Source organism: Vulpes vulpes, chromosome 10 (genome assembly GCF_048418805.1).
Source record: "Vulpes vulpes isolate BD-2025 chromosome 10, VulVul3, whole genome shotgun sequence".
In the NCBI taxonomy this organism is placed as follows: Eukaryota; Metazoa; Chordata; class Mammalia; order Carnivora; family Canidae; genus Vulpes; species Vulpes vulpes.
In genome coordinates this window covers 81,813,447-81,840,707 of record NC_132789.1, presented here as the reverse complement: position 1 = coordinate 81,840,707, position 27,261 = coordinate 81,813,447, and the positions used below count along the sequence as shown (strand labels likewise).

At 40.4% G+C, this 27,261-nt stretch overlaps 1 long non-coding RNA gene across 1 annotated transcript; it reads right to left on the bottom strand.

The window, feature by feature from the left end:
* Positions 1–219: 219 nt before the first annotated feature.
* On the bottom strand, positions 220–27,261 carry LOC112934692 (uncharacterized). The gene is made up of 5 exons (XR_003238013.2): positions 27,038–27,261; positions 22,591–22,667; positions 17,030–17,151; positions 1,314–1,371; positions 220–897 (listed from the first exon to the last, which is right to left on the bottom strand). It is a non-coding gene; the product is annotated as an uncharacterized lncRNA (long non-coding RNA).

The window sequence follows — 27,261 nt, the reverse complement described above, 5'->3', positions numbered from 1 at the left end:
ATCCATGATGTTGCAAATATAATTACTTAGGGTGAGGCTGAGATTTTTTCTAGTCAACTTAAAGATAAACCTTAATAAACAAAAGTAATAGGATAGTAAGAATAATTGTAACTTTGATATTAAATGAGGTGAAGTCAGTGGAGTTTCTGCAAGCAGAAATTAGTTTTTATTCCTTTTTCCAAATCATTCCTTAGGAATCTCTGCTAGATCTTTTTAAGACATGAAAAGAATTCCATTTTAACATCCTGTTAAAAAAAATTACTGGATTTTGAGAAAGTCTGCTCAGGTGAGACAAAGCCCCTGCTCTGGAGGGCCATGTCAAGGAGGAACAGAGATGATGGATATTAAGTAGTAGAACAAGCATCTGAGGAAATTAAGCCCAGGACAGTGGGCACCCAGAGTGGGTCCCAGGAAAGAAAGACAGTCTGAGAACTCATTGCCTTTTTTGTAAGATGAAAAATCCAGCAAATCACTGATATCACTGATGAAAATTTGGGCAGTACAAGAGAAATTTCCGATTTCCATAAGCCTCACAGAGGCTTATAACTGGAGAGTTATAATAACTAAAACTATATATAACTATATAACTATTTATATAATATAAATAACTGGAGAGATCTATACAAGGATGTTCATGCTGCTTTAAGAAAGAATGCTCATCAGAACAGCCTGCTTTTCTCTGTGTCACTTGATTGTAAATTTGGGATCACCTTCATACCAACACTGAACATGCACACACCACCATCCTCACAGCCACACTGTGCACACTTACTGACACTACCCCAGGGATCCACTGTTGGATGACAAGCAAAAAGATTCTTACAGTCTTCAGAAAGTCCTTCTTTCGTAGACGGTAGTTTATCAGGTTCTTAGATGCTGGTTTTTTACTTCTCATACCTGGTATAAAGAGACAAGCAATGTGTAAGTGCTTGTGGTAGAGCCCACCATGACATGAATGAAATTGACTAATGTTTCTAAGTCACTTTCAATAGTTCCAAATACTCATGTACATATTAACGCCCAGCCCCACCCGACTTCTGCTACCCCCACAACCTTCTTACATGTACACTCTTTTTCAGAACTGCTGCTAGCAAGTGTCTCGCTAGAATTTCTCCCTCATTTCTGCATCTTACCACCCTTACTGTTTAGTAGGAGAGATACAGCAAAGTAACAAGGTGCATGTCAGGAGGAAAGAAGCAGAAATGCAAAAGCCCTTAAATGGCCTCAGACTCTGGAAGGTATGAAAATATCAGATGAAGACCATAATTAAAGGCAGAGCATGATACAAAGTGATAGTTTGGGACAGGACTTACATGGTTTTTCATAATTTGGAGGTGCTGGAGAAAAACCACCAAACAGAATTTGGTGTGCCTATGGAAAAAAAAGAGATAGAAAAATAAATACTAACCACCTTCACAAGAATAGAGATTTAATAAAATTCCTATGTTGTGCTTCTTCATTCAAAAGGCAGTTTTTGATACTGCTGTCAAAACCACTGTAATAACAGACACTAACAGTGAAATAGAAAGACAAAATTGGAGAATATATAAGATAGGATAGGCAAGAGAGTACTATCCTGATATGGAAGTAGCTTATACAAACAAATCAATGTAGCTGAAGCTAAGTACCCTAATAGAAATATGGGCAAAGAAAATGAACATAATCAGTCTTCATTATTTCATGGATTCCAGATTTTCCAGTTTTCCTACTCAATACAATTTATTTGTAACACCAAAGTCAATATATGCAGCACTTTTGAGGTATTCAGGGACAGTCACAGAGCAGAAAACAATTTGAGTCACCTGACACATGTTCCCAATCAAGGTCAATCAAGAGAACACTTTGTCTTCTTGTTTTAGCTCTCATCTTTAAACAAGTGTCCTTTTTGTGGCCTATTTAGTGCCACATTTTCTGCATTCTTTTGTGTTTTGTTAGTGACTTCACTGTTTAAAATGGCCCCCTGTGTAATGCTGAAGTGCCATGTGATATTCCTAAGTACTAGAAGACTTTGATGTGCCTTATAGAGATAATACATTTGTTAGCTAAACTTCATTTAGGCATGAGTTATAGTGCTGCTGGCTGTAAGTTCAACATTAATGAATCAACAATACTTATGAAATAAGGTATCTTTAAGCAGAAACACACATAGACACAGATTTACAGTTGATGAAAATGTTGTGACCAAAGGCTCATAGGAACCTGGCCCTACATTTCTCCTAGGAGCAATGGTTTGGTAATTCAGTGTTAGTAGGGATTTTAGAAAACATAACTACCTCAAATTATGAGAATTGACTATAGTCACAGGGAACTATGAATAACTAATGAACATAAGATGCTCAAACTCACTAATAATCAAATTAAAAATTAAAAGGAAATTAAAATATCTTCACTTATCCAATTGGAAAATATTAAAATTATTTTTTAAGCCAGGGTTGGAGAAAATATATGAAAACAGACATTGTTAAGGGCTGCAGGTGCATGAGGCCAGTTTTCTAAAAGGCAATTTGGCCATATGTCAAAATTTAAAATAAGTGTAACTTCTGATCCAAGAACTCTACCTATGAGAAAGTACCCTGAGGAGGTAATTGTACAATTGCAAAAATTTATCTTTAAATTTACTCATCTCTGCATTGTTTACAATAGTTGCCAACTTGAAAAACCAAAATGCCTAGCAATCTGGAATATTTTTAAATAGTGATATATCCAGTCAATGGAATCTTACATACCCATTAAAATAAGTATTATTGCTAACACTGAAAGAATATGCCATGAAAAAATTCAGTGATTAAAGCAGATCAGAGGACAGTAGATCCCATCAATACATTCTGTGGGTGTATATGTGTGTGCATCTTTATGCATAAGTATAGAGGGTATTTCAAAGGAAGTTCAATAAAATGTTAACGGTGATTATCCCTGGGGTGGTGGGAAGGGAAAGGATTTCAGATAATTTTTCCCCTTGTCTCTCTATTCCTCTGTATTATTTGAAAGTTTAAAATCTGAGAAAAGCTGTTTTTGTTTTTAAACTGTCAATATAATATATATAGTTATTGTCTCACATGGGAAAGAGGAGAGGTTGGTGACTCTGAAAAAGATACAACATCATCAGTTAACAATTTATAATCTTGGTTGTTTATCTTTGTACCCTCACCACCTTAAAGAAAGCTACACACACAATAAGCACTCATAAATAAGTGTTTAATGAATAAATAATTTTAAACAATGACTCCAATCCATTCCCTCATTTGGTTTTTTTTTTTAATTTTTATTTATTTATGATAGTCACACAGAGAGAGAGAGAGGCAGAGACACAGGCAGAGGGAGAAGCAAGCTCCATGCACCAGGAGCCCGACGTGGGATTCGATCCCGGGTCTCCAGGATTGTGTCCTGGGCCAAAGGCAGGCGCCAAACCGCTGCGCCACCCAGGGATCCCCCTCATTTGGTTTTTTATGAAATATGCAGGGTACAATTATTTAAGCTCTCTCCATGTAAATGATGGGTGAGAAATATTGGACTTACCACACTGTGCTTGACATCATGTGAATTTTTAAAAGAATTCGTTATTTGAGGAAATAGTCCTGCATGCATATAAAGAGGGGAAACCAGGATTAAACCCAGTGTTAGAATGAAATTTCTTACACTCCCAATTATACCATCCAAACAAATTGTACACACATGCCTTATTTCCCTTTAGAATTTGACCAACAGAAAATGAGTCAGGCAGGTAAAAAAAAAAAAAAAAAAAAAAAAAACTGCGATTAAAAGTTAACTCAGTAAATACTTTGGAGCTTTTGAGGGTGGAGGTATTTTTTTTATGATACATTTCAATTTTATTTTAAAAAGAAAACCATACCGATAACGGCTAAGGGGACATTGAAATTACACAAGCCTATAATTTAAAAGTTATCATAATTCAGTTTTACATGTCCTTTGGCTTTCTCTATGAGGTTTTTCTGAAGTAAGTGTAAAGTAGAGGCTGTGTTTCAGTCTTTGTTAATTTTCCTGAGTTTTAACTCAACTACAAATAATTATCTATGTCCCCATTCCCTTCTAAAAATAGTTAACCTTTCAAATGCTGCTCTTTTTAAAAAAGATTTTTTTTTAGAGCAATTTAAGTTCACAGTAAAACTGAGAGTAAGATACATAGAATTCCTATATACTCCTGCCTCCACACAGGCATAGCCTCCCTTTATCAACATCCCCCACCAGAATGGGACATTTGTTTTTGTTTTTGTTTTTTAAAAGATTTTATTTATTATTCGTGAGAGACACAGAAAGAGAGGCAGAGACACAGGCAGAGGGAGAAGCAGGCTCCATGCAGGGAGCCCAACGTGGGACTTGATCCTGGGACTCCAGGTTCACGCCCTGGGCTGAAAGGCGATGCTAAACGGCTGAGCCACCCAGGCTTCCCAGAGTGGGACATTTGTTACAAGTGATGAACCTACACTGACACATCACAATCACTATTCACATTACAGTTCCCTCTTGGTGGTGCACGGTCTATGGGTTTGGACAAATGTAGAATGACATGTGTCCATCGTTACAGTGTCATACAATTTTCACTGCCCTAAAAATCCTCTGTGTTCTGTCCTTTCATCCCTCTTCCTTCTCAGCCCCTGGCAACCTCTGATCTTCTTACTTTATCCATGGTTTTGCCTTTTCCAGAATGTTAGGTAGTTGGAACGATATAGTTTGCAGCCTTGTCAGATTGGCTTCTTTCACTGAGTAATATGTACTTCAGATTCTTCCATGTCTTTCCATAGCTTGATAGCTCATTTCTTTTTAGTGCTGAATAGATCTTGCATTGTCTGGATGTACAACAGTTTGTCCATTCACCTATATTAAAGAATGTCTTGGTTATTTCCCGTTTTTTGACAATTATAGAGTTGCTGTAAATATCTGTGTGCAAGTATTTGTGTGGACATAAGTCTTCACCTTATTCGGATAAATCCTAAGGACCACAATTGCTAGATTGTGCAAGAAACCACCAAACTGGTTTTCAAAGTGGCTGCACCTTTTGCATTCCCACCAGCGATGAATGAGAGTTCCTGTCGTTCCACATCCTCACCAGCTGGCATTTGGTGGTGTCAGTGTTCCAGATTTGGGGCGTTCTAATATGTGTAATGATATTTCATTGCTGTTCTAATTTGCATTGCCCTGATGACATTTGGTGTGGAGCATCTTTTCACATGATTATTTGCTATATATGTATGTATTTTTAAGTAGGCTATATGCCCAGTGCAGAGCCCAGTGCAGGGCTTGAATTCACAACCCTGAGATCAAGACCTGAGCTGAAATCATGACTTGGATACTTAACCACCTAAGCCACCCAGGCACCCCAATTATTTGTCATTTATATCTTCCTCGGTGAAGTGTTTTTTAAAGTCTTTGGCTCATTTTTAGTCAAGTTTTTGTATCTTGTTGTTAAGTTTTAAGACTTCTTTGTATATTTAGAATAACAATTCCATATCAAAAGTGTCTTTTGCTTGGGATGCCTGTGTGGCTCAGGGGTTGAGCGTCTGCCTTCAGTTCAGGTCATGATCTAGTTCAGGTCCTGGATCTAGTTCCACATCGAGGTCCCCGCAGGGAGCCTGCTTCTCCCTCTGCCTGTGTCTTTGCCTCTCTCTTTGTGCCTCTCATTAATAAATAAAATCTTTTTTTTAAGTGTCTTTTGCAAATATTTTCTCCCAATCTGTGGCTTCTCATTCTCTTGACATTGTTTTTTGCAGAGCTGAAGTTTTAAATTTTAATAAAGTCCAGCTTATATATTATTTCTTTCATGGATCATGCCTTTGGTGCTGTATCTAAATGTCATTGCCATACCAAGGTCATCTAAGTTTTTCCTGTGTTATATTCTAGGAATTTTACACTTTTGCATTTACCTTTAGGTCCATGGTCCATCTTGAGTTAATTTGTGTGAAGAATGTAAGATCTATATCTAGATTTTTTTCTTTTGCATATGGATGTCCAGTTATTCCAACAAAATTTGTTGAAAAGACTCTTTTCTCCATTGTATTGCCTTTGTTCCTCTGTCAAAGATATGTTGCCTATATGTGGGTCTATTTCTGGGCTCTCTATTCTGTTCCATTGATCTTTATGTCTATTCTTTCAGCAAAACCACATTGTCTTAAGTACTGTAGCTTTATTGTAAGTATTTAAGTTGGGTAATATCAGTCCTCCAACTTTATTCTTATTCTCCAATATTGTATTTGCCATTCTGGCTCTTTTGCTTCCCCATACAAACTTTAGAATCACTTTGTTGATATCCACAAAATAACTTGTGAAGATTAAGTGTACAAGAATTTAATTTTAAATTTCACTTGTGCATTGTTGGTTTATAGGAAAGCAATCAACCTTTGTATATTAATCTTGTATCTTGCAACCTTACTATAATCATTTATTAGTTCCAGAAGGGTTTGTCAATTCTTTTAGATTTTCTTCATTAACAATATGTCATATGTGAACAAAGGCAGTTTTATTTCTTCCTTTCCAGTCTCTATAACTTACATATTCTTTTCTCGTCTTAACTGCATTAGTTAGTACTTTCAGTATGATGTTGAAAGAAGTGGTAAGAGGAGTTACCTTTAGGTGATCTTAGTGGAAAAGCTTGATGTTTCTCAACAGCTATGATGTTGGAACTCCTGGGTGGCTCAGTGATTGAGCATCTGCCTTTGGCTGGGGTCCAGGGATTGAGTCCCACATCGGGCTCCCCACAGGGAACCTGCTTCTCCGTCTATGCCTCTGCCTTTCTCTCTGTGTCTCTCATGAATAAATAAATTAAATCTTTAAAAAGAAAAAAAAAAAGAAAACGATGATGTTACCTGTAGGTATTTTGTAGGTTTTCTTTATAAGTTGAGGGAGTTCTCTTCTGTTGTTGTTTACTGACACTTTTTATGATGAATGGGTGTTGGATTTTGTCAAGTGTTTTTTCTGCATCTATTGATATGATCGTGTGATTTTTCTTTTTTAGCTTTTTGATATAATGGATTACATGAATTGATTTCTAATTGTTGAACCAACCGTGCATGCCTGGGACAAACCCCACTTGGTCATGGTGTAGAATTCTTTTTAAATATAGTTGGATTTACTTATAATATTGTGTCGAGGATTTCTGCATCTATATTCATGAGATATTTGTAGTTTTCTTTCCTGGTAATGTCTTAACCTGGCTTTGGTATTACAGTAATGCTGACTTCACAGATGAGTTAGGGAGTATTTTCTCACCGTCTCTCCTCTGAAAGAGATTGCAGAGAATTGGTATGATTTCTCCCTTAAATGTTTGTTAAATTCATCAACGAACCCATCTGGACCTAAGGCTATGTTTGGGAAGGTTGTGAATTACTGATTTAATTTCTTTAATAGATATGAGTCTATTCAGACTATTTTTCTTGTGTGAGTTTTGGCTTCTTGTATCTTCAAGGAAAGCATATCTTGGTTATCAAATTTGGGGGCATAAAGTTATGCATAATATCCCCTTGCTATTCTTTTAATGTCCATGGGGTCTCTAGCAATGTCCTCTCTTTCATTTCTGGTATTAGTAATTAATGTCTTCTTTATTTTCTTAGCTAGATTATCTTTTCAAAGAACCAGTATATGGTTTCCTTAATTCTCTCTGTTGATTTCCAGCTTTCAAGTTTGTTGATTTCTGCTCGAATTCTTATGATTTCTTTTCTTCTGCTTAGTTTGGATTTAATTTTTTTTCTAGTTTCTTAACATAGAAATTAGATTGATTTTAGGTCTTTCTTCTTTTCTAATATATGCAATCAATGCTATAAATTTCCCTCTAAGCATTGCTTTTATTACATTCCACAGATTAGTAAATTGTCATTCAGTTCAAAATATTTAACTTCCCAGGATTTCTTCTTTGAGTCACATGTTATTTAGAAGTGTGTTGTTTACTTATGTGGGGATTTTCCACTTATCCTTCTGTTATTGATTTCTAATTTAATTCCATTGTGGTCTGAGAATAAATATTTTATGATTGCTCTCTTAAATTTAAGTATGTTTTATGTCTCAGACCAAGTGTTCTAACTTGGTCCGTGTTCCATGTGAGCTTTAGGAGAATGTCCATTCTGCTGTTGTTGGATAAAGTCATTTAAGGAATGTTGGTTATATCTAATTGGTTGATACGTCATTGAGTTCAACTATGTCCTTATGGATTTTATGCCTGCTGGATCTGTCCATTTCTGATAGCGATGTGCTGAAGCCTCCAACTATGATAGTGGATTCATCTATTTCTCCTTATAACTTCATGTTTTTGCCTCACATACTTGGACTCTGTTGTTAGGCACATGCATATTAAAGATTATTTTGTCTTCTTGGATGATTGACACATTTATAATTATTATTATTTAGTACCCTTCTTTATTTCTGATAACTGTCTCTCCTTTGAAGTCTGAAATTACTGTATCATATATATCATACATATCATATATATATAACATTATATATAATATGATCTATTACATATATTTGTATAACATATCCAAATTAATATATCTATTCTTGCTTTTTTTGCTTTATATTTATTAGTATTATAATAGGATATTCTTCTCCAACCATTTACTTTTGTAAACACTCTATATGTGTCTTTATGTTTAAAGCGGGTTTCTTGTAAACAACATGTTATAAGGTCTGGTCTTTTGATCCACTGACAATCTCTGCCTACTGATTAGTGTATTTAGACCATCAATATTCAAAGTGATTGATATAACTGAATTAACCCACCATATATTTTTAAAGATTTTATTTATTTATTTATTTATTCATTCATTCATTCATTCATTCATGACAGATATAGAGAAAGAGAGAGAGAGAGGCAGAGACACAGGCAGAGGGAGAAGCAGGCTCCATGCAGGGAGTCCGACATGGGACTCGATCCCGGGTCTCCAGGATCACACCCTGGGCCAAAGGCAGGCGCTAAACCATTGAGCCACCCAGGGACCCCAAACACCCACCATATTTGTTACTGTTTTCTATTAGTTGCCCTTGTTTCTTGTTCCTATTTTTGTCTTTCACTCTTTTTCTGCCTCTTTTGGTTTTAATTGAGCATTTTACATGATTCCATTTTCTCCCCTTTCTTAGCATTTTACTTATACTTCTTTTTAAAACATTTTTAATGGTTGCTTTAGAGTTTGCAGTATATCTTTACGACTAATCCAAATGCACTTTCAAATAACATTACACCACTCATGAGTAGTGCAAGTAGCCTATAATAACAAAATATTCCTAATTCCCCCCCTCTAATCCCTTGTAGCATTGCTGTCATTCATTTCTCTTATACTTAAGCATAAAAACATACACATATCTTTAACAGCTTGGTTTTGGACTGCAAAGGTCCTTATACATGATTTTCTTAATAAGATTTTCTTTTCTCTAGCTTACTTTATTGAAAGAATAGTATATAATACATATAACATACAAAATATATGTTAATTAGCTGTTTGTGTTATCATAAGGCTTCCAGTCAACAGTAGGCTATTAGTAGTTAAGTTTTGGGGAAGTCCAAAGTTACACATAGATTTTCTACTGTGCAGGTCAATGCCCATAACCCTCACGTTATCCAAAGATCAACTGTACATACATAATACACATGTGTAAGCCTATATAGTTGAATACATTGTTACTGTAATCATTTTGAACAAACTATTATCTGTTAGATTAAGAATGAGAAAAAAGTTTTTACTTTATCTTTACCTATACCTTCTTCATTGTTTTTTCTTTATATAGATCTGAGTTTCTGACCTATTATTTTCCTTCTCTGCATAGAACTTTTAACATTTCTTGCAAGGCAGATCTACTGGCAACAAATTCCCTCACTTTTGTCTGAGAAATATTTCTCCTTCATTTTGAAGGATAATTTCAAAGGGTATGGAATTGCTAGGTTGCTGGGTTGGTTTTTTGTTTTGTTTTGTTTTTCTCTCTCAGCACTTAAGTATTTCACACTATTCTCTTCTTGCTCCTGTAGTTTCTAAGGAGAAGTTGGATATAATTCTTGTTTCTCTATAGGTAAGGTATTTTATCCCTCTGGCTTCTTTCTGGATTTTCTTTTTTGTTTATTTTATTTTGTTTGAAAATAATATGCCTAGCTGTAATTATTTTGCTTGTTTTACATTTATACTGTTTGATGTTCCCAGAGATCCCTGGATCTGTGGTTTGATGTGTGACATTAATTTGTGGAAATTCTCAGTCTTTATTGTTCATATATTTCTTCCATTCCTTTCCTTCTCCTTCCAGTATTCCTATTACACATATGTTACATCTTTTGTAGTTCCAATCCTTGGATATTCTGTTCTGTTTTTTGTCTTTGCTCTCTTTTCTTTTCTTTTTTTTAAATATTTTATTTATTCATTCATGGGAGACACACAGAGAGAAAGGCAAAGACATAGGCAGAGGGAGGAAAAGCAGGCTCCATGCAAGGAGCCTGATGAGGGACTCAATCCCGGGACTCAGGGATCACACCCTGAGCCAAAGGCAGACGCTCAACCACTGAGCCACCCAGGTGTCCCTGTTCTCTTTACTTTTCAATTTTAGATGTTTCTACTGAAATAACCTTAAACTCAGGATTTTTTTCCTCAGCTATATGCAGGGTACTTATAAGCCCATTAAAGGCATTCTTCTTTTTTTTTTCAATGTTTTGGATGTCTAGCATTTCTTTTTGGTTCTTTTTTAGGATTTCCATCTCTCTGCTTACATTGTCCATCTGTTCTTATATGCTACTTTATCCATTAGAGCTCTTAACATATTAATCATAATTGTCTTAAATTCCTGGCTGGATAATACCAAATCCTGCCATGTCTGATTCTGATGCTTGCTTGCTCTTCAAATTGTGTTGTTGCCTTTTAGTATGCCTTGTAACTTTTTCCTGACAGCAGGACATGGTGTTCCAAGGGGAAAAAATAGCTGTAAATAGGCCCTTAATAATGAAGTGGCGGGGTGTAGGGAGAGGGGAAGCATTCTGCAGTCCTATGAGTAGGCCTCAGTCTTTCAGTGAGCTTATGCCTTTGGATAGTGAACTTCATAAGTGTTTCTAAGGTTTTTTTCCTCCCCTGTTAGGTGGAATAGGGTCCAGAGTGGGCTGGAGTTGACTATTTCTCTTTTCTCTCCTGGAAGGCTAGAGTAGGCTAGAGTTTGGTATTTCTTTTCCCTCAGTTCAGTTAGGCTATGATAATACCCTGGCACATTAGGCTTTGGTAAACTAGTTTCTCCTGAGGCAGACCTTGTTAAAAAGAACATAGTACTCTGGAGTACGTTGCAGTGATACTTTCCCTCTCCCCCTGCTGGAAACACTAGGGAATTTTCACTGATATTTACTGGGGTGGCTTGGCCAAATTCCTGGCAGTAAATCTCACAGTACTCTAGGGGCTTTCCTATGTCTGGGTCCCCCTGGGGTTTTAAATCCCAGACTTGTCTGTCCTAAGTCTCCAGCAATTCATCAATGACAGTTCAGATATTCAGACCCTGTTACTGGTTCTGATGGTGGTTTCTGCTTTTGAGTCTCTGTTCTGGTAAGCTGTGACTACCTATGTTTACTTCTTCATCTTTCCAATCTTGAGGGCAGCAGTTTGTCCTGTGTCCTCACCTCTCTTATGAATCTAGAAGAGTTGTTGAGTTTTAATTCTGTTCAGCTTTTTACCTGTTGTTAGAAGGGAGGGGCATCTTCTAAGCTCCTTACAAGCAGAACCAGAAACCAGAAGTTGAGGTAAACATTTTTATGCCTGGAACATTCTATAGTACACAGCTTGTGCTTTTAGAATCAGGGTGAACCAAGTCTATGCTGAAATTCTAAGGCTGTAAATTTTTCTTTAAGTCTGAAAAAGCTCTGGTTTATTTTTAACAATTTTATTGAAAAATGTTTTTTTGAAATATAACTTACATATCATAAAGTTGACCCACTTTAAGTATATAGTTAATGATTTCAGGTAAATTTATTGAGTTATACAGCCATCATCATAATACCATAATCTAGTATTAGAGCATTTTCATTATCCCAATAAGATTTCTCATGCCCATTTATGGCTAATCTCCTTTTCTGCACTCAGCCCCAGAAAACCACTACCCTACTTTCTCTATACATTTGCCTTTATTGGACATCTCACATAAATGAAATTATATATACTATGTGGTTTCTTTATGCCTGGCTTCTCTTATGTAGCATAATGTTTTTGAGGTTCATCCATATTGGAGCTATTTGGTATTTTGTTCCTTCTTATTGATGAGCAATATTCCATTGGATTAATACACCAATTTTTGTTGTCCATTCACCATTTGATAGACATAGGGTTATTTGCAATTTTAGCTATTATAGATAATGCTGCAGTGAACGTTCATGTGCAAGTCGTTGTGTAGATATGTATTTTTTCTCTTGGCATATACCTATATGTGGAATTGTTAAATCCTATGGTAAATTTATGTTTAACTTAAAAAAAATTGTCAAATTGTTTTCCAAAGTGACTGTACTATTTTACATTCCCATTAGCAATGAATGAAGGTTCTAGTTTCTCCATATCCTCTCCAACATTTGTTGTTGTCAGTCTTTGTGGATATTGCCATTCTCATGTGAAGTGGTATGTCATTGATTTTAATTTACATTTCCCTAATGACTTATCATGTTGAGTTCTCTGTGTATTTTGATTTAAAAAAATGAGAGAAAAATATTTGATTAAAAATAAAGACCAGGATGCCTGAGTGGCACAGTTGGTTAAGCATCCGACTCTTGGTTTCAGCTCAGGTCGTGGTCTCAGGGTTGTGCTCCATGTTAGGATCTGTGCTCAACACGGAGGCTGCTTGAGATTCTCTCTCCCTCTCCCTCTGCCCCTCCCACTTGTGTTCTCTCTCTCTCTTAAATAAATAAATAAATAAATAAATAAATAAATAAATAAATGAATCTTTTAAAATAAATATTGATTTATAAGAAGAAAGGGGGCCTTGCTTGGCATAATATGATGGAGTCTATTAGGAATAAGTCTAGGAAGAGGAAGTTTTTGTCAAATGCTCATTACTATTTGTGCAATTTTATGCTGAATGAATTTTTAAACAATGTATCTTAAGCTAATGTCAAATACAAAGTTCAACAATTATTTAGTTAAATTCAAGAAAAACCCACTTTCACAGCTAAAGTAAAAGCAGGTGGATAAGAAGTTTATCCTGCACAATTAGTTCTGATTACTCCATTGCCTGTGAATCTTTAGCCTTTCAAAGCTCTATAAGGCTTTTATAAATCCCACAGGCCTGCCAGAGGCTTTAACTAGTTTTATGTCACCCTTCCTTTCAAGAATTATATGAGATAATCAGTAATTAGTAAATGATATGATTCTATAATACTAAAGTTTTGTAGAAAGTATTTTTGAGGCATTAGGTGGATTATGGGAAAAAACCCTTAGAATTTGTGCTAGACCATGTGTGAGGGATTTACACATATATGTCCATCTTTTACCCAAACTTGGTCATTTTTATGAACCAGAAATGTCTCTTATTTTCTTTAGTCTGTTTATGGAGAGGAACATCAGCAAGCCCACATATGTTGGTGTATAGTTAGCTAGTGATTTTTTTCTTTGTGAGTTCACAGTTGTCAAAATAGACCCCACAGTACAACTTGACAGTGGTAGTTTTAGCCAGCCTTTTAATTAAGGACATTTAATATTACCCTGATTTGCTAGTGTGGATCCATCTCCCTGCTTCCCCTTCCTAGTCCTAGAACAATAACCGAATTGAGCACTTTTGTTGATGAAACTAACAATGTTAGTGACATCCAACAAATTCTACTTTTACATATTGGGTCTTTAAATGTTGTGCCAAGACTGATGGAATGCTACAGGTATTTGGTTTCTAACAGCATGTTGTCAGGAAAGCAAGTGTAGGATTGTGAGCATCAGTGCTTTCAGAATCACATATGCTCAAGTTTAGAATGATTCTTTTAGGTCTTCTAATCCTTTAGTCTACCTACTGTGTGTCTGTCATAATATAACTCTCAGACATATTTCTGATTGAGTTTTCTTTTCATAGATGGGAGACAATATAATTACCTACCTACCCAACTCTGAATTCCTTAAAATTCTGAGTTTCTTTTTTTTTTAAGATTTTATTTATTTATTCATGAGAGACACACAGAGAGAGAGAGAGAGAGAGAGAGGCAGAGACACAGGCAGAGAGAGAGAGAGAGAGGCAGAGACACAGGCAGAGAGAGAAGCAGGCTCCATGCAGGGATCCAGATGTGGGACTCGATCCCGGGTCTCCAGGATCACTCCCTGGGCCAAAGGCAGGCACTCAACCGCTGAGCCACCCAGGCATCCCAAACTCTGAGTTTCTTGAAATGAAAACTTCTGAACACAAAACAATGCTGGAAAGTGAAGACAAACTATTCTTAACCTTTTCTGAGAACTGTGGTCTTAAATTCTATATATACAATTTGTATAGACTTTTGTATATATACAAAAAAGGAGAATTTAGATCAAAGATGAACAACACTTAGGCGTCCAAGATAGATGTGTTGTTGGCTTGCAAAGCTGTCTTTATGGATATTTTTCTGAAGATAGGGCCCAGAGATTTCGTGAGATTTTTCAAAGTGCCTCAAAAATATAAAGTGGGGCAGCCCAGGTTTAGTACCGCCTTCAGCCCAAGACCTGATCCTTGAGACCCAGGATGGGTCTCTCTCAGGGAGTCCCACGTTGAGCTCCCTGCATGGAGCCTGCTTATCCCTCTGCCTCTCTGTCTCTGTGTGTGTCTCTCATAAATAAGTTTTAAAAATCTTTAAAAAAAAATATGAAATGTCTTAAAGGAAGAGTTGCTAACCATTTGGATAGATGACAGAGCAAGTCTTTTCCTGACAGATTTTTAAGAATAAAGCATGTCATGGTCTGTTTATTAGTTAAAAATTACTCTATCAATAGTAAGTTTCTTGAGTGTGATAATAATACGATGATTATGTAAGAGAACATTCTTGCTCTAGGTTAGTGCTGAAGTATTTAAAGATATACTGTTATGATACCTGTAATGTACTCTCAAAAGTTCATCAAAGGAGTGTATACAAGTACAGGTATAAAGAGACAGAGATAAAGCTCCATGTTCACAAATGTAGCAAAATGTTAACAATTGATGAATCTAGGCAAGAGTAAGTGAATATTGATGGTGCTATTCCTTCAACTTCTCCATGGATAAAAAGAAATGAAGTTGTAAATATGAGAATAAGGCATTCTTTTTCTACCTTAATTTTATAATTATAGGTAAAGAAAGAATGCTATTATCATATTTTATAGATGGCTAACATCAGGCAGAAAAAGATTTGGAAAGCCAGCCAGTATCATCCCAAATTACTCCTAACCAAGAACAGACCTAACAGCAGGGCTTTGCCATCTTCCCATCTTCTCCCCCATAACCCTGTGCATCCCATAGGCAGACGACAGTTTGTTCACACAAGTCCACTAAAATCACTGCAGTGCCCACCACGGTGCTGACTTTTGCATCCACAGACAGAATCCATTGCAGCCACCTCCTAGCTGATGTTATGCTTGAACAGTAAAGTGCACATGGGAACAGATGGCATCTTGTGACCTTCTTAATAACAGGCTTGGCTGCCAATGTTCCTTTGTGTCCAGTCTCTGCAGGGAATTTGGAAACTGTTGCCTTACACTTGAATATTTTCTGGCAAACTTGTTTAACCATTTATAGACCGGTTCCCAATTTAAAATGGTCAGAGAGAGTAAAACAGAATTCCCAACTCCTGAAAGGGACATTGGTATTTCCTGAGTCTGGGGACCCTATCCTGGGATTGTCTGGGGTGGGCTGGCAATCACTCAGCATATTTGTCATTTTTAATGTGGTGAGGATGTAAATACGAGGCAAACTTCTTATCAGGCTATCGAGATATATTGGTGGCCAATGTGAGATTTTTTTCTTCCTATAGTTTAAAAGAAATGCACTTCCCACAGCAAGGCATACAAATGAGTCAGAGAACAAACTACATCCCAGTATTACAAGGTTCCTCTGCTGCTGTGCCACCCACAGCAGGAGTGAATGTGGGAACCCTGCAGTGAGTGAGGCTTGTTCTAAGTCACTCTGTTTCCTCCATTGCACACCCTGGGCAACCAGTGGCTATCGAGCTCCGAGCTCCGCAGTGAGAGGAGAGGGAGGAGAATGAGGGCACTAGATGATGACGTGAGGGAGCAGCCTGCCTGCGGCCTGGCCCCCCTTGAGTGTTGGGAGGAGGGGGCAGCTTTCCTCCGGTAACAATGGAAGGCAAACAAGATGGCCCTAAGAAAAGACAATGAAGACATTCACACCAAAGCCTGAGGAGTCTCCTTCTCCCAACAGAATGAATCTGGAAGGGCTGTATTAGGAGAAAAATGTAAAATTAGTCCCTGTCAGACAACAGGTGAGGAGGGATGAGTGGGGACAGAGCAAGAACGCCACTGCCAGTGCATATGGTAGGAGTGAAAAGCATGGGGTCTCAGGGTAGAAGCAGCTCAGCTTCCAGGCACAGGACTGTGTGGAAGAGATGGACAACAACCTTATTTCTGTTTGCAGGAGGAGGTTTCATTCCAGGGTTTCTCCTGCTAGCTGAGGGGGAGTAGAGCTCTTTCCTGTTGGCCCCAGTTCTGCACCTGCAAGGATGCCTTGGAGTGGGGAGGTATTCCCTGATGCCTCTGCCTGGGAAAAGCTGCCCTAGTTGTGAAGGAGCCTTGACTGGGGAGTTGTGAGTCTCTCCTGGGAAAGTAGGGGGAAGGTTGCCTGACTTGGCTATTTGCTCCTCTCTTATTCCATCCCAGGGCTAGCCTATTGCTCCTTTGTCAGGTAGACTAGAAAATCTGTAGAAAAAGCCTCTTCTATTTAGGCCTGTGCTAACCCATCTGCTTCCACCGTCACTTGGGGCCCAAGCCGCCAGAATCAATAAGCTTTGGAAATGTTCCAAAAACAGTAGCAGGGGCACATATCCCTGCGACATTATGGAAACAAGATTAACAAAGCTTGGAAGCCACAAGACACCAACAACACTAAGAAATCGGTGGCAGTTCCCCTGCCTTAAGGCACCACTTACTCTTTTCTTTCATCTCTCCCTCTCATCCTGAATCACGTTTGCCATATCTTGTTGGTACAACTGCACGTGTATTTTCAGATTTGAGGTTAGCCTTGCTGTATCTCCTTCAGTCCACTGCAGATCTGGGGTGGGGGATGAAAGAGTGTGAATAACTAAAACCACGTATACAGGCAACAGTCCCATATACTATTTATTTCCTCAGTAAAAACTGAGGAATATTACAATTTTATGTGCTACAATGCAGGATTCTAAAGACTGCCATTGGAAACACAAGTTTTTGTAAGGTTGCTTCTGTGAAAACTACATTCTCATTTTTTTAAGCTTTTATTTATTTATTCATGAGAGATACAGAGAGAGGCAGAGATATAGGCAGATGGAGAAGCAGGCTCCCCTCAAGGGGAGCCCGATGTGGAACTCGATCCCTGGGCCCCAGGATCATGCCCTGAGCTGAAGGCAGATGCTCAACCACTGAGCCATCCAGATGTCCTTACATTCTCATTTTTATTTTTTATTTTTTATTTTTTTTTACATTCTCATTTTTAAAAGTACTTTATAAACTCCCTTTTGGAAGACAAATTATGAATAAGAAACTTCCTATATAAGAAAATATGTTGAGTGTGGTGGGAAAAGTCTACAATGGAAGGTCCATAAACACCATGGTTCAACACACAACATGGAGCATCTGGTTTATGTTGAGCCCTGTTCCAGGTGCTGGAAGTACAGAGACAAATAATACAAACAAGTCTGCTCTCAGGAAACTTATGTTGTAGGAAAGGACAGAGAAAATAAACAAGTAAACAAATACAATAGTACATAGGAAGCAAGCAAGGCACCAAGATAGTAATTAAGAGGGAAAGAGTATGAAGGACTTACTTTAAATATGGTGGGCTGGGAAGACCTCTCTGAAGAGGTGACATTTAAACCCATACCTAAAGGATACAGCTAAGCAGAGCTGGGATAATTGCCTTCTAACAAAGAGAACATATGTGCAAAGGTCCTGAGGTGGGAAATGGCTTAGCATTTTCAAGTTACTAAAAGAAGCCAATGTAACTAGAACAGCAGGTGAGCAAAAAGGAGGGGCCATGCAGTGAGACTCGAAAGATAGGTAAGGTCACGTCCGTGCAAGATTTTTTTTGGTAAGGAATTGTGGTTTTATAGCAAGTATGATAGGAAACAGAGAAGTGACATCATCGTGTTTATGCTTTAAGCTCCCCTTGTGTGAAGACATGACTTATAGGGTAGTCTGGTGACCTCTTACTGCCTATAGGAGTCTTTTGAGGTTTGGAGAAGGCTTCATAGATTAAAAGTGGGAGTAAAAGAATGGGTAAAAAAGGGTGTTAAAAATGGGCACAAATACTCTTGAACTAACGCGACAAACTATCTTAGGTTGCCCTCTTAAAATATTTGGTTCTTGTAAATATTCTTCTAAACATTGTCATCCTTATAAGAGGCTATATACCATACAAAACAGTTCCAGAGACATGCTCCAGGGGCTTAGAATTTGTTGTCTGTGGTTAGGGAATATCCCAAGGAGATCTCACACATGTTGTCACATCTGGGCTTGGGTGTGGTCATACTACAAAAAACCTCTTCCCTAGTATAAATTACACCTCCTGAACAGCAAGAATCAAGAGGCCAGTGTACCCCCTTGCAAAGGTAGCTTGGGCACATCCTCGAGGACTACAAGGGTGGGAGAAGGGAAAAAGAGCTGGCAAGGCCTGCCATCTAGTCTGTATTCCACCACACTCTTCATAAATTGCTTCTGCAGGAGAGAAGCTTTAATTAAAAATAATTTGTTAGTGTCTGTCTTAGGGTGTAAGTGGAGAGAAAGTTGAAGTGTTTAGCAATTTCTGTTTGCTGTACCGCAGTTTTATAATGCTTGATATTTATTTGCCCAACCCAGAAATAAACCCACACATATATAGTCAATTAGGTTATAACAAAGAAGCCAGGGGGGGAAAAGACAGTATCTTCAATAAATGTTGTTGGGAAAATTGGACAGCCACACACAGCAGAATAAAACTAGACCACTTTCTTACACCATACACAAAAATTAACTCAAAATGGATTAAAGACTTGAATGTAAAACGCAAAGCCATAAAGCTCCTAAATGGAAACATAGGTGATAAGCTCCTTGACATTGGTCCTTATGATGCTTTTTGGATCTGATTCCAAAGGCAAGAGAAGCAAAAGCAAAAATAAACAAATGGGACTGCATCAAGCATAAAAAACTTCTGCATAGTGAAGGAAACCATCAACAAAACAAAAAGGCAGTCTACTGAATGGGAGAAGATATTTGCAAATGATATATCCGATAAGGGATTAATATCCAAAATATATAAAGAACTCACCCAACTCAACACAACAACACAAAACCCCCCCAAACAACCCAATTAAAAAGTGGGCAGAGGAGCTGAATAGACATCTTCCAAAGAAGACATACAGATAACCAACATCTACATGAAAAGATGCTCAACATCACTAATCATTGGGGAAATGCAGATCAAAACCACAGTGAGATATCACCTCACACCTGTTAGAATGATTATCATCAAAAAGACAAGAATAACAAGTGTTGGCAAGGATGTAGAGAAAAGGGAACCCTTGTGCACTGTTGGTGGGAATGTGAATTGGTACAGCCACTAGGGAAACCAGTATGGATATTCTTCAAAAAATTAAATAGAACTACCATATGATCCAGCTATTCCATTTCTGTGTATTTATCTGAAGAATATGAAAACACAAATTTGAAAAAATATATGCACACCTATGTCCATCACAGCACTATTTATAATAGCCAAGATATGGAAACAACCTAAGTATCCATTGATTAATTATCCATTGAATGGATAAAGTTGTGATATTTATATAATGAAATACTACTCAGCCATAAAAGACACTGAAGTCTTGCCATTTGTGACAACATGGATGTCACAACTGAAATAAGTCAGATGGAGAAAAGCAAATACCATATGATTTAACTTCTGTGCTGAATCTGAAAAACAAAACAGACAAAGCCAAACAAAAACAAATTCATAGATACAGAGAATAGATTGGTAGTTACCAGAAGAAAAGGGGAATTGGGGTGGGCAAAATGGGTAAAGGGGCTCAACTGTATGGTGATAGGTGATAACTAGACATATGGTGGTGATCACTTTGTAGTATATACAAATATCGAATTATAATGTTATATACCTGAAACTTATATACCGATTATATCCCAATTTTACTTCAATAAGAAAAAAGAGATTTTAATTTTCAGTAGCTATTGCTTTGTTCTTTGAACATGAGAGACAAGCCTGTGATAGACCGCAGGAGGGAAAGCCATAACCAAATCAAATACTTGGGTAGAAAACTAGTAGTAATGCAAAAGGAAAACCACCTTAATGTGGGCAGAACAACTGAACGAACTCTTTGAAAGGCAGTTGTGAAGAAGGATTTGAGAATATATTTCCTATGATGATCATACATCCCACTTAAGGAGAGCCCACCTGATTTGCATAACTGTAAATGGATATATATCTACAAAGAGACAATCAACAGACAACATTGGTTCACTTGACTTCATGTTTTAACTCCCGCCATTAGGGACTTCTAGCACAGTTACACCTGATAATCCAAAAAAAGCATGGAAATTGAAAAGAAGTAGCACAAGAAGTTATTACTTGACCAAATTAAATAATTCTACCTTGACGTCCTGTCACCTAAGGAAAAGAGTAGTTATCAGTTAAATTAAAACGACCGCTGGAGGAGAGTGAAAAAGGCAACATGGGCCAAGTCCCTGAAGAAGTCGTCATCATGAATATGCACCGATGTCCTCTCTACCTTTCCTCCTACCAGTACTTTACCATGACAGTAGGAGAGGAGGCAGGAAAACACAGTAATACTGATCATGGGGTAGAAAAGTATTGCTTCTGTCGCTTGTGTTATCACCCTCCAGGAACTTCCACCCATCCAGCTCCAGGACTGCTCAGCAACCAGCACTCATGGGCCACCGGCGATTAGCATGGATAATCAGCATTCTGAAGGGCATGGCAAGTAGAATAAATGCAGTAGGACTGGACTCTGTGCCACTCAGGTCAAATGCACTGTCACTTTGACTTTCTGTGAAGGATGTGATCAGGCTGTTTAGTTCCCCGTACCCTGGCTCAGACTTGTCTTCAAGCTATGCAGTGTGTTTTAATTTTATGTTCATTACTAAAAGAGGAGAAAGATGGTCTTTTCTGATTTTTTTAAATTTTATTTATTTATTCATGAGAGACACAGAGAGAGAGAGGCAGAGACACAGGCAGAGGTAGAAGCAGGCTCTATGCAGGGAGCCCGATGTGGGACTCCATCCCCGGTCTCCAGGATCAGGCCCTGCGCTGAAGATGGTGCTAAACTGCTGAGCCACCCGGGCTGCCCAGTCTTTCCTGATTTTAACAACAGCACAAATAGTCAGCTGTCCTGTCTTCTTGCCTCAACAGACCATAGAAGAACACATAAAACCCACCTCAAATGTACTACTCTGATAAATCCAGGTTTTATTAGGAGAGCCAGCAGAACAGTGATTGTTTAAGACAGTCATTAAAAATTTATATCTCCATTATTTAGGAAAACCCCAGAAGGCTGCAGGATACTTTTTACCATCCATCCTCCCCCCATCACAACACACACATTCATGTTAGACCTTTACATGCTACAGCAAAACAGATAGCCAGAATATTTTATAAAGTGCTAGGAAGTCCTAATTTGATATTTTAATTATTAGTCTTATTAAGCCTTTGAAGGTGGGACCCAGAGAGGTGGAAATTATATGGGAAAAATCTATTGTGTTTCTTCCTCAAAATCAGAGGGCCAGTTGCTCCCCTCCACAGTATGCAGTTGTCAGGAAGTGGCTGTCCAGCTGAGGAACCACTTCTGAACTCTCTGGAATCTAGGTGGAGCCTTGTGGGTACTTCTGCCATTGGAATGTGAGCAGGAGAGATGCATCTCATTTCCAGGCTGAAGTGGTAAGAAAGCAGGTGTGCCTTCACTACCCTTTACAAAGGACTCTGGCTCCCCAAGATAAAAGGAATCTGTGTCCCTGAATCCTTACGTGGAACATTTGTCTGCAAAATACCTACTTTGGCCTTTATGTGAAGAAAAAAATGAATTTTTATTGTGTTAAACAACTAGAATTTAAGATTTATGTATTATAGCAGCTAGTGTTATTCTAATTTAAGTAAAACAGGGTGGAAGTGGTTATAGATTAGTAAATACAGTTTACTAGGTGGTGGTTTAAAGCTTTGGTTCTCTTCTTAGTTTTTTTAATGTACCCAGTAAAGCTCAGATTACATTACCTAAAGCTCCAAACTCTGGCAGAAGGAACATTCTGATACTTATATGGAAGAAGACATTCGGGCCTTGGAATAACTCATTTTCAAGAGTGACATATCCAGAGTACAACATACTCGTTTTCTTGCTAAAGACACCTTGCCTTTTCTAGGCAAATGGAAACGAATGGACTACAGTCAAGAACCTAAAATTCACAAAGACAGCAACCCTGGCAAAAGGGCTGTGCTCACCCCTGTCGCACTTACCCTTAGCATCTGTGCTCTCTTGGGAGTCGGCCCTAGAGACTATGGGATTGAAGGCAGAAGAGTTAGGTGATGATATCCTGTAGCAAGTAGAAGAAACAAGTTATAAGTTCATGGATCTATACGCCACAGCCTACATACTTAGAGGAATTTTCACTCCTCTTCTCATTTGGCTTCGTAAACTCTTGCTTCTTCTCCTCTCCTTGTTCTACACTCCCAGCCATAACCCTGAACTCCCATGAAATCAACCCGAGTTGGATTTTCTCATTGTCTTTGGTGATTTGTTTCTTCCGTTTTGTCATAAAAGGGCAAAATGTTCAGCTTTTATACGTGAAAAGCTCAAACATGAAGTTCATAATTGTTTTAACAAGATTTGTGGGTCTTTCTCTAGGTAGTTGTTTTCAGAATAAGCTAAGTGCTATGAATGGAACAGGAAATATCACAGCAATTGTGCTGATTTCCCAGGAAAGTGTAGAACAGAGTAGCAGAGGAGTAATTCAGGGACTTAGAGATGTTGTGTCTGTCCTTCAAAACACATCTCTAGCTGGGTTTCCCCAAATCCAGATGTGATACTCTTTTTAGGCAAGTATGGTCTTGGTGGGATGCACCATTATTTTGTATGGAATGGACAGTCCTCAATTTCTAGAGTTCACCACATTGTTTTTGGTCTCTGATTAGGGGCATAAGAGGGTCTCCAAGCTCCTGGGACCTGGAATCATGGTGTGAAGTAGAAGAGCAGAATTGATGTCAGCCTAGACAGTCCCAAAATGCTCCTGGATGTGCATTCAGCCAACAAACTAGCCCTAATCATCCCTGAGGCAGGGGCTGCTAGCCCACTCTGCTTTTTTCTTCTCCTTACCTGCAATAGATGAGTCAACTGAGGGTGTAATTTTAAAATGCAGATTTCTGAACCCAATCCCAGTAATTAATTTCAGTAGGTTTAGGGCAGGTGGTCTGATACAAGTAGGCAGTAAACCAGTTTACTGACTTCTATGGAAATATTCACTTCTCTTTATATTTTTAATCACCTAAGCAGACATACCCAAACACTGTGATTTGAGCTTTTTAAAAATATATAGAGAGAAATACATAGAAATGGAATTATACAATATGTATTGCGTCTGGCTCAACATTATGTTTGTGACATTACTGGGTGTAACCATAGTTTATTCATATTCATTGACATTGAACATACCACTGTCTATCCATTCTGCTGGAAGTCAATAGTACTATTTCTACCTTTCACCTTTTAGCTTTTTTACTATATTGAAAAATGCTGCTATAAACACACTTGCACATACATGTCTCTTGGTGCATGTGTGAAATGCATTTCAGCTGTGTATAAACTTAGAAGTAGTATTGGTAAGTTTTACAGTATCTGTAGCATCAACTTTAGAAGGTAAATCAGGGACACTTGGGTGGCTAAGCGGTTGAGCATGTGCCTTCAGTCCAGGACATGATCCTGGAGTCCCAGGATCGAGTCCCACATCGGGCTCCCTGCATGGAGCCTACTTCTCTCTCTACCTATGTCTCTCTTTCTTTCTTCTGTGTCTCTAATAAATAAATAAATAAATAAATAAATAAATAAATAAATAAATACATAAATAAATAGTATTGTGTTCTGTACACCTTAATATTTTCCCAATTTAACACATTCTAAATAATCATTTTATATTTTATTCAATAATCTCCCTTGGACAATTTTGATTTTATTGTAGTGTAAAAATGTCTGCTTATAACCTTACAAAATTTTAATGAAACGGTTTTTGCTCAAAACCTAAGACATTTGCGTTGGGGCTAAAATTAACCAAGAAAAAGATAAAAACAAAAGCAAGTTTGGAATATAATCAGTGTTTTCAAAATGAGCTTAATCTGCCCTTTATCTTCATTTATAACAGTGGCTGCTTCTTCACCTGTAATAGAATAAGCTGTAGTTGCACCAAGGCTACGTTTACATTTCTGAGGTCCCAGAAAACAGATCTCACAAGCTTGGGGTCTTCCGTGGTTTGCAAGGTCACAGGGAGCATTGGTTGGAATGATGCATGTAACGACCATGGTCTGAACAGGACACAGATTCAAAGTCCTGGAAATTTTCACCAGAAAATATTTCTGCACTTTTTTGGTTATCAAATATTTTTTTCTACTCTGGAGATCTGAGTGGATCTGTTTTGACACCAGATTTCAAACATTAAGGTCAGAGAGGACCCTGGCAGTGCGTAAAGAGTCCCCTAATCTGCTGAAAGGTACCTCAAAATTCGCAGAATTAGCCCAGGGATTTCCAAAATTAATTTAAGGGTCAACGTATTTGAGAGCCAGTAGAAATACAGAGACTATGATCTGCTGGAATAGACTAGACAAGGCATCCAATAGAAAACTAATTCTGAGACATCTTAGCTTTGGGCACTATTTTGATGATTTGGAAAGACCTGGAAGGCAATATAATTAGTAATTATTTAGGGCATTGTTTGAGTTGTTAATCACATCAAGTTGGAGCCAAACGTCCAACTGATTGTCAAATAAATTTCCAGAATTCGGACAGGATATTAGACAATATGCAGCGGGACATATTTCGTAACAAGCCCTCATCTATCTTTCTCCACGTCTCTCCGTATGTCTCTGCCTCAGACTCACTGAGCTATTTGCGTTCCCTGACAACGCCTGGGATTAAGCCCTTCTTTGCCTTTGTGCCTACTCGGTCCTTCACACAGTCTGCCTTTGCTCTCTCCTACACCAACTCGGAGGAAACCTGATTTCCTGAGATCTTTCCAGAAACACAATGCCTCTTCCCCCACCACAGACACTGATAAAATCTCCTTCCTTTGTGATTACTTATTTCGGTAGTTTCAGCTACCGTATTAAACTAATTAATTTTTTCGGTGGGCCTCTCATAAGACTTTGCTTAAACGCTCAGAAAACGTCTTTCAGGCCCTCAAGGCTTGCACCTCCTGACGCACAGCGCAAGGTGCGGCAGGAGGAGGAGACGCTCCTGCTCGGAGCCAAGTTTTCAGCTTCTGAAAGTGGAACAACCAGGCGAGAAACTAAGTGAAATTCTCAGGAGCACGTCTCTGCCAAGCAGAGAACACGAAATACCTGCAAGTCGATCAGATGCTTGCATTGTTCTCTGCCAGGGTAGGTGACGTCGGGACTAGGAGACACCGTGGCAGAGTCGCAGCCGCCCGCCTCCCGCCCACGCGCCTCCCCCCCACGCCCCTCCCCATGTGCCTCCCGCCCACGCCGCCTCCCCCCACGCACCTCCCCCACGCGCCTCCCCCCCACGCCCCTCCCCATGTGCCTCCTGCCCACGCCGCCTCCCCCAACGTGCCTCCCCCCACGCGCCTCCCTCCCTCGCCGCCTCCCCCCACGCACCTCCCACCCACGCGCCTCCCTCCCTCGCCGCCTCCGCCCACAACACCTCCCCCCCACGCCTCCTCCCCACGCGCCTCCCCCACGCGCCTCCCCCCCACGCCCCTCCCCATGTGCCTCCTGCCCACGCCGCCTCCCCCACGTGCCTCCCCCCACGCGCCTCCCTCCCTCGCCGCCTCCGCCCACGACGCCTCCCACCCACGACGCCTCCCCCCCACGCGCCTCCCGCCCACGCCGCCTCCCGCCCACGCGCCTCCCCCCCACGCCGCCTCCCCCCCACGCCGCCTCCGCCCACGACGCCTCCCCCCCACGCCGCCTCCGCCCACGACGCCTCCCCCCCACGCGCCTCCCCCACGCGCCTCCCTCCCTCGCCGCCTCCGCCCACGCCGCCTCCCCCCACGCGCCTCCCCCACGCGCCTCCCGCCCACGCCTCCCCCCCACGCGCCTCCCCCACGCGCCTCCCTCCCTCGCCGCCTCCGCCCACGCCGCCTCCCCCCACGCGCCTCCCCCACGCGCCTCCCGCCCACGCCGCCTCCCGCCCACGCCTCCCCCCCACGCGCCTCCCCCACGCGCCTCCCTCCCTCGCCGCCTCCGCCCACGCCGCCTCCCCCCACGCGCCTCCCCCACGCGCCTCCGCCACGCGCCTCCCTCCCTCGCCTCCTCCGCCCACGCCGCCTCCCCCCACGCGCCTCCCCCACGCGCCTCCCGCCCACGCCGCCTCCCGCCCACGCCTCCCCCCACGCGCCTCCCCCACGCGCCTCCCTCCCTCGCCGCCTCCGCCCACGCCGCCTCCCCCCACGCGCCTCCCCCACGCGCCTCCGCCCACGCCGCCTCCCGCCCATGCCTCCCCCCCACGCGCCTCCCCCACGCGCCTCCCCCACGCGCCTCCCCCCCTCGCCGCCTCCGCCCACGCGCCTCCCCCACGCGCCTCCCTCCCTCGCCTCCTCCGCCCACGCCGCCTCCCCCCACGCGCCTCCCGCCCACGCGCCTCCCGCCCCCAGGGCCCGGCGCGCGGCCCTCGCTTCCTCCCCGGCGCGCCCTCGGCTGTTGACAGCGACGTGTCCAGGTGCAGACGACAAAGTCTTACTGGTCACGCTCGGCCAGCGCTGTCCTGCCTTAAAAGAAAAGCGGCTGCTCGTGGACTCGTCCCGTTGTTTTTCCCGGGAACTGCCCGTGTAGGTTGTCGCGGAAGAGTCCGGCCATCTCGTCTCCTGCTGCCAGGAGGCCCGGGCCTGGTCTGAGCAGGTGGACCTCTGGGGGCGCGAGGGCTGAAGGCCGAAGCGCCCGCGGAGCCAGGGGGCGGAGGTGCGA